Source organism: Lathamus discolor, chromosome 2 (assembly GCF_037157495.1).
Source record: "Lathamus discolor isolate bLatDis1 chromosome 2, bLatDis1.hap1, whole genome shotgun sequence".
Taxonomy (NCBI): Eukaryota; Metazoa; Chordata; class Aves; order Psittaciformes; family Psittacidae; genus Lathamus; species Lathamus discolor.
In genome coordinates, this window is record NC_088885.1 from 22504704 (window position 1) to 22512943 (window position 8240).

Consider the following 8240-nt stretch of genomic DNA (forward strand, 5'->3'; position numbering starts at 1 on the left):
TAAAGAGAATTAGCCCCAGATCCTCCATAGGGCTTTTTTTGCTAAACTTGTTTGATGTCTATTTGCATCTCTAAATATCTAAATGCCTTTCCAAATCTGGATTCAAACTCTTAAATAGTACCTCAGAACTCAGTAAAAATGTTAATGAGAGTTTTGCCTAAGAAAACATTTCAGTATTCAGCCTTGGAATTAATCAGGTACAAACCAGGAAAGGCTAGGTTCTAGATAATCGTTCCGAAAATTAGTATCTAAACATACTCTGCGAGTGTTTAGTCCCATTTAATCTAATACATCAAGGCAAGAACACACTATTCATCTTTCCAGCATCTCAATTGTTTTTTTCTTTAAATAAAGGGCAAAAGATCAATATCAAAGTCAACTGAGAATCTAATGTCAGAATTTGTTTAATTGGACCAAAGTTCCTGGTGAGATCTAAATATAAGAATAATTAAAAGATAAATCCTTTTATAGTATATTTTCTTTCTGATAATTGAGTTTGATGTAGAAATCTTGTACTGCTTTCCAATTTGTAATAAAGTGCTTTGGAAAAATAGTCTTTAGGTTTTCTAAATTTGCTCTATGAAGCACTTGAAAACCAACACATCTCAAATGCAAACCAATAGAAATGTAATCTCAGTTGTCTAAGTGAGGAAAAATACCAGAGTTCTTCCTGTTTATCTTGCTTCCCCCAAAGCATCTACTTTTCTAGTTGCTACCAGCAGGAACAGCAAAACAAAAACAAATTCTAGAAGTAAATGAAGAAAGTGAAAGGAATATTGCAATATGTTAAGATGATAACAACCACAAAACTTTTTGCCTTTCGCAGTGCTCTATTTTCAACATTAGATAGATTTCAACACAGATTAGAAAAAGAACATGCTGTGTGCACACACACATGCACATATACTTGTCTTTATGACCTCTTGCTGATTTCTACAGAAACAAATAAAGGTCAGAATTTTCATTTATTTGTAAGTTACGGAAGAAATGCCAGACAGCTGGCCTGTGTATAATATCTACGTGTTTAATGATAGAGCTATCTAAAATTTTGCTTTTCCTTTCAGAACCCCACATCTTTTCTTCCACTTCACATCCACTGTGATACTCCCCAAAACAGCCTGTGTAGTCTAGGCTCTTTGAAGGTTGCTAACAAATACCAGGGACCCATAAACAGAAAGAGAGAATAAATGAACAGGTCCAATCATGACTGTGGTGGTGATAACCTCTGAAGAAAACTGATTAATAACGCTACATTACCAATCCCAAAAGACCAGGGGCAAAAATGAGCATCATCCAGGAAGGCACGACCCTACCTATGCTTCGTTGAGTTTGCATGGTCATGGCAGTCAACAGGTAGTTACAATGCTGCATGAGTTATTTTTATATACCTTCTTGTTTTGTAGCAAACTAACTTGTGAAACAATGGATTTAACTTCTTACTATGAATCTAGCTAAGAAAAATTTTGAAAGCATACTTAGTGTTTTGAGCGTGTGCGACAAAATGTCATGTAAGTAGCTATCTACATTTATTAAGTCCACTTAAAATGAACCCTTCTTACAGCCATAAATCTATATGTTTTATATCACAAACAAATACCATTGACAAGCAACCAAGACCATCTAATCATACATGCCTACAGCCTGGCTCCTTGCATGAATGGCTCTCCCCTATGCACCAGCAAAATTAGATTATATTCTGGGAAGAACAGACCATTGACAAGAGAATGCAAAACATCACCAACTAAGTTGCAGTGGATATGCTGAACTCATGTAAAGGCAAAAGAGTACAGACTTCTGTTGAAAGGTGTGCTTTCAATATCTCATCAGCCACCGCAGGAAAATTCCCAATGTTTCAGCACCCCTTTGCATGCTACTTCTCTTGCAGAAACTGTATTCCTGTAGGGGTTCACCAAAGTAGAGCCACATAATGGCATTTGAGAGGAATTCAGAAATTCAGCAGGTTAAATACAAACTTTTCTGTTTACTGGATCAGTACATGGAAAAGCCAGAGGCATTTACAGTGTGTGGGATTAAATCAGAGCAGTCGGGAAGCTCATCTGTAAGAGATTTGAGGAAGAAACTAAAAATGCAAGTTGACCAGCAGCTGCTTGTCATAAGGGGAAGAGAATTTTGGCTATTGTAGCATCAATTCAATCAAAACTAGAGAAGTATTTATAGCAATGATAAAATGTGAAAGTGCTTATTGCTTAACTAGTTGTCTACTAGTATCATGAGGAATAGTTTTCCCTCCTGTTGTGGGTACACATCTTTTTTACTTTGTTTCATCTTTTCCCCTTCAAGCTCTCATAAGATCTACTATTCATTACTTAAATATAAAAATCTTGTTTCTTTCAGCCAGTGTTAATGATCTGATTTTTGATCTTGTTTGCTAATAGACTAAAACTTCCTGCATGTTTCATAACAGAGAGAACCTTTCTTTTTGTGAAATGAGCAATTTTCTGAATTAGCAGAGCTTTTCATGGGAGCATTATTTTTAAGTGCTGTTACCGGAATTACTCAGGAGAGCTTAGTTTAAATTAGCAATGTTTAAATTAATTAAAGAGAACAGCCTGTGAATTTTCCCATCTGAGTTAAGGTTCAAGATATTACTTGTAGGGGATTTTTTGTGTATATGTTTCCAGCAACAGCAAATTTGAAGAAAATCTGATTTAAATGTTGTGTGTTGCATAGGAGATTAGCATTTCAGTTACAAATTACATGCAGACAATTGCTCATTTATCTTGAGGTTCCATATATCTTAGTCTTGGGTAGCTCAGCACAGACCAACTGCAATCAGCGAGGCTGCTGTAAATGCCGTAGGCAAGATCTTAGCCCAGATACATGTGGTGGTGAGAAAAGGCCATAGGAATTTTGGACACTTGCCTTCTTTTCTGAGTACTGCCTTCCTTGCCCTGTGTTTCCATGGAATAGAGCAGTAGGAGATGCACTTCATGGAGCAAATGCATGAGTGATGAGTCATTTGAAAGTACATGAGATAATTCAGCTTCCACTGACTTCAGCTGGATGGACTAAATGCAGGAATGTGAAGTACTGCATCTATTTTGAATCATCAATTAATATATCTGTAGTTGTCTGGGTATAGAAAGTGTACAGAAGTACAGAGGGTACAGAGTGGTGTTGTTTCAGATTCTGGCACCTGAAGGACTTCTAGCTTGGTAATGGACAAAGACTTTAGATTCCCCACTGCAATGCTGTTGCTGGGTAACAAACACAGTACCAACTGCCTCTTGTCCTTTTTCTGTGTTAAGAAAAGATTCTGGTACCAGCAAGAATAGCTATATAGTACTCACAGAGACCAGTATTTGAAAGCAGGCATAATTTCATCAAGCCCTATTACCCCTGTTATTTCTTTCCTTGCTGCTGGTTGTAGCCCAGGCTTGGCTTGGAGCAGCCATGCTCTGCTTAACTCGGGATATTTGCTGGCAGACTGGGCTAGAGCATGCTCTTGTCAGCTTGGGCCAAGCTAGCCTGGCAGCAAGATACACATAGGATCTTCTCCAAAGAGAGGTGGAGTTCAGGCTGGGCATTGTCAGAGGGAGTTTCAGCTGTGGATGCTGCATAAGGGAAGTTTTCAGCTCAGACAAAGACTTCTCTGGACCAGAGCCAGGCTTGCCCAAAGCCCTGCCTGGAGACCATGGCAGACTGCTACTGAACTGTTGGAAAAACAAAATCTAGAGCTTAAAACACATCTCAAATAAACTGTCTTCCAAAAGCATTAACTTGCCAAGAGCTTATAGCAGGCCCCATGCTCTTTCATAGTAGTATTTATATTGCTGGACGGGCATGAGAGCAAATGCAATTTTGGTCAGGAGAGGATGTGACCTATGGGAGGAGATGAGCTAGGGATGGTGAGGGACAACATACAAAATTTTATGGAAATATTTCCAAACATTAGCTCATGCAATTAGGTTCAGAAAGTTGCAAAGTAGCCTTCTGAAAAGAATCATCCCTGTGGCATAGGTCATGTCAACTGGAGATGACATTTATTTAAATAGCATGAGTTGTTACCCCTTTTCTCTATCAATCTCTATTTTTTTTTAAAGTAACCAAATCCCTTTGAGAGCAACAGAGGGGTTAAGTACTTTACTTTAGGGAATGTGCTGGTTTTGACTGGGATAGAGTTGATTTTCTGCATAGCAGCTGGCATGTGGCTCTGTGTTTGATTTGTGCTGGAAACAGTGGTGATAGCACAGGGACGCTTGGTTACTGAGCAGAGCTAAGGCCTTTTCTCCTTCTCACACCACCCCTTCAGTGAGTGGGCTGGGGATGCACAAGAAGCTGGGAGGGGACACAGCTGGGACAGCTGACCCCAACTGACCCAAGGGATTCCATATCATATGATGATGCTCAGGATACAAACCTGGGGGAAGAAGAAGGAAGGAGGGAATGAAGGAAGAAGGAGCGATGGCATTTGTCTTCCCAAGTAACCATTCCACATGATGGAGCCCTGCTTTCATGGAGATGGCTGAATACCTACATGCCCATGGGAGGTGGTAAATGAATTCCTTGTTTTGCTTTGCTTGTGTGTGCAGCTTTTGCTTCACCCATTAAACTGTCCTTACCTCAGCCCACAAGTTTTCTCTTCTTTACTCTTCTGATACTCTTCTCCATCTTGACATGGGGGGAGGGAGTGAGCAGTTGTGGGAGGGTTAGTTGGTGGCTGGAGAAGCGGTTAGATTGACAGAGCCTGCCCACTAATTTAATAGAGATTCCAAAGGCTTTCCTGAATGAAACCAATTACAAGCTCTTCCTGAGGAAAGGCGTTGGACTTCAGGATGTATATATATGAATTATATATTATATATTGTATATTACATATTGTATAATATATTATATACAAGATATGTATATATGATGTATATGCATATTATATATAGTATATTATATTGTATCTGTACATTGTATATTATATTATATATTGTATATATGTATTATACATATTATATGTCTAATATATATATATTGTATATATATTAGACATTTTTCATTCATAAGAAATTGTTCCTCCTGAATATATTGGGTTTTGCTTGCAGACTATGACATGATCATCTTTACTACTGTAGGTGTTGCAAACACCTAGAAAAGAATATAAGAATGTTGAAGATGTTTGGATAGGATGACGAACCAGAAATTGAGTGATCCTGTTTTATGCAATCCCACTGCTGCTCTGCAAGGCAATTACATTTCTGATTGCAACCATTTTAATGGTAAGATTCTGCCAGTTTTCAAGTCAGTGTTTTTTGTGCCCTCTCTCTCTCTCAGATAAGAAAACCAGTGTGAAGAGGGCTTGCTTTATATAAAATCTCATCTGTAGAAGCACAAAAAAACCCCCCAACCATTACAGATGTGCTTATTCCTCTGAAATTTCTTTCAGGTGCTTGACAACCTCTGAGGAATAAGAAAGGCAATTTTAACATACATTTCCCCCTTTAAATTCCTCAGCGCATCCATTTTAGCAGCAATCATTACAATGGAGTTGACACATCTACGATCCTGAGAGGTGTTGTCAGAACCTGGAGGAATGAGCACACAAGATGAAGTCAGAGCATTTGTTCCTTGACAGCTCACAGTGGCAGCCCAGATAGGGCTGGAAAAAAAGAGAAGGTACTATAATTTGTCCTCACTGATCTGAAGCCTGCAAACAGATATAATTTCAGACATAAATACTCTGAGCAGCATGCTTTCCTGGGAGGTTGTTGCGAGAGTGAAGCACACTGGTACCTCCTCTGAACGTTTGTATGTCATGACCCCATTTTGGTGACTGTTTCTAACAGTCATTCTCTGCAAAGATTCTCACTCAGAGAATCTATTTATATTATGAATGAGAATTTTTTTTGGGGTTCACACTGAAATTTATCTCCTTATTCTTGCAGCTTGCAAAAAAATAAAGTTTAATACCTGAACTGCAACTGAATCATTACATTTTATGTATATTAAGCAAGATAAAACCTATTTGACATGCTTCCTTTTTTCAGGTTACTAATGTATTTTACTTCATCTCTGTGTGTTTTTTATAATATCTGAAAATATGCCCAATGTTTTACAAAACTAGTTCAGGCTTAGCATCAGCCCATGAAGTCTGACAGTTCTGAGAGGATGAGTATTAGGGGCTTTTCCCCATCAATTATTATTTTTGTAAGAGATGTATGGAAAAGGAAAAAGCACACTAAAATTAGGGCAGCCATGAAAAAATAAATCCTCAGTCATGCACAGTTAAGATGGAACATTAAATATTAAATCCAAGTTTTGAATATATATTGTGAAATATAGTCTATATTTACATTCTAAAATATTTTGTTTAAACAATTAGTTGTCCTTAACATGCCTCTTTTAAAGTTAAATGTTTTATGCAATAATGTACTGAACATACAGAATGGAGCTGGCAGCCACCAATATTAGCGATGAATATCTTTACAGCTTAACCTAGAATACTGTAAGGCAGTATTACCCTAAGGCAGGAAACCATAGAATGGTTTGGGTTGGAAAGTACCTTAAAATCATCCAGTTCCAAACACCCTGCCATGAGCAGGGATGCCTCACACTAGACCATGTCGCCCAAGGCTCTGTCCAATCTGGCCTTGAACACTGCCAGGAATGGAGCATTCAATCTTGAAAGCTCAGTATCTTCCAAAGCCCCACACTTTCTTGCCTCACCCCTCTTTTTATTTATTTTTTTCTAGAAATGCAAGGTCAATGAATTTATACTTTGTAAATATGCAACCTGTAACATGTTTATGCTTTTGTATGTAGTTATAACATTATGCACAGAGAAGCATCCATCCTCAACTGTTTCTCAGCAGCACCTCCAAGGAAGGCTTGTGCCATAGTATGCCATGACTAGTCTTTGGAAAAGAGAGATCCTAATATTAAGTGACAATAAAAAAAATTAAATTAAAAAGAAACAAAGGCTTCCTTTTCTGCTATAAACCTAAAGTGGTTGTTCAGGACTGCTCCTTATGTAGCTAGTATCCCAGTGTCTATTCTACTTATGATGCTACTTATAAGTGGTAATAGTGTCTTACAGAACCCTTCCCCCAACGAGTTATTGTGGAGAAAACAGTGAGGAAAGGTGCAAAGATGACCCTAGGCCACCTGTATCTGCCTAAGCCAGCCAGAACACATCTTTGCCTGTGAAGAGACATACTAAATAGCACAGAGATCAATTGTCTGGGTGCCAGGCACCTTGCCATACAGCTGCCTATGTGCCAGTACAGCTCTCCACAGCATAGGTCTCCTTCCAAGTGATTCAGTCTGAAGCACTGAGGAGTCTACCAAATAGCAGATGGGTTTTGGGGGGGGTTTGGTCATTGTTTTGGTTTTGTTTTCTTTTTTCCTTCTGCAGTCCTCATTCTTTCTGCTAATCACGCCTGGTTATCATTTAGATTCACAGTTTCAAAACTCATTTCTACATGCCCAGTTCTAAAAAGAGAATCATAGAATCATAGAATAGTTAGGGTTGGAAAGGACCTTAAGATCAAGTTCCAACCCCCTGCCATGGGCAGGGACACCTCACACTAGGCCATCTCACCCAAGGCTTCGTCCAACCTGGCCTCGAAGGTCAAAGCACCCACCCAATCATCAGTAATAAAAATTCACAGGGTAAGCATAGAAGCAAACTGCGCACCCTACCTTAACTGTGAGGTGCAAAGTAGGACGCCCCAAATGTTAACAAAGCTCATGGCTGAGAGCAAGATCTAAACCTACTAGGGAGGATTTCACCCAGCACCTCCCTTTACAGAGAGGGTGTATCGACTCTCTGCTGGTCTGGTCTCCCAAGGAACACTAGGACATGGAATTGAAGGGGCATTTCTCAAATCCCAAACCATTTAGAGCATACTATGTTAAAGCTGACCTCTTTAGTCTCGTGAGGAATCTTACCAGAAACCAAGACTGATCTTGGAGTATTGGTATAACACATTTTCAATTGCTCCTGTATGTAAGAAAGGGGCTAAACATTCAGCTACACTGGCAACCTCTTGTCTTTGGTGGTGATGGGTAGTACTAATGGCTATTCTCGTTGTTATAAGATTTAAAAAGGGTTTTTTTTAAGCAATTCTATACCCCAGTCTGCTTCCTAATACCTACTCTTATGATTAGAAGATGATTAGCTAGTATTCCCAGGCACTATATTTAACATTCATCTACTACCAGACTGGTATAATCATAATAAAAATAGATTTATTGGTTTGTTTCTCCTTCTAGTCAATTAGGTAAAGCTC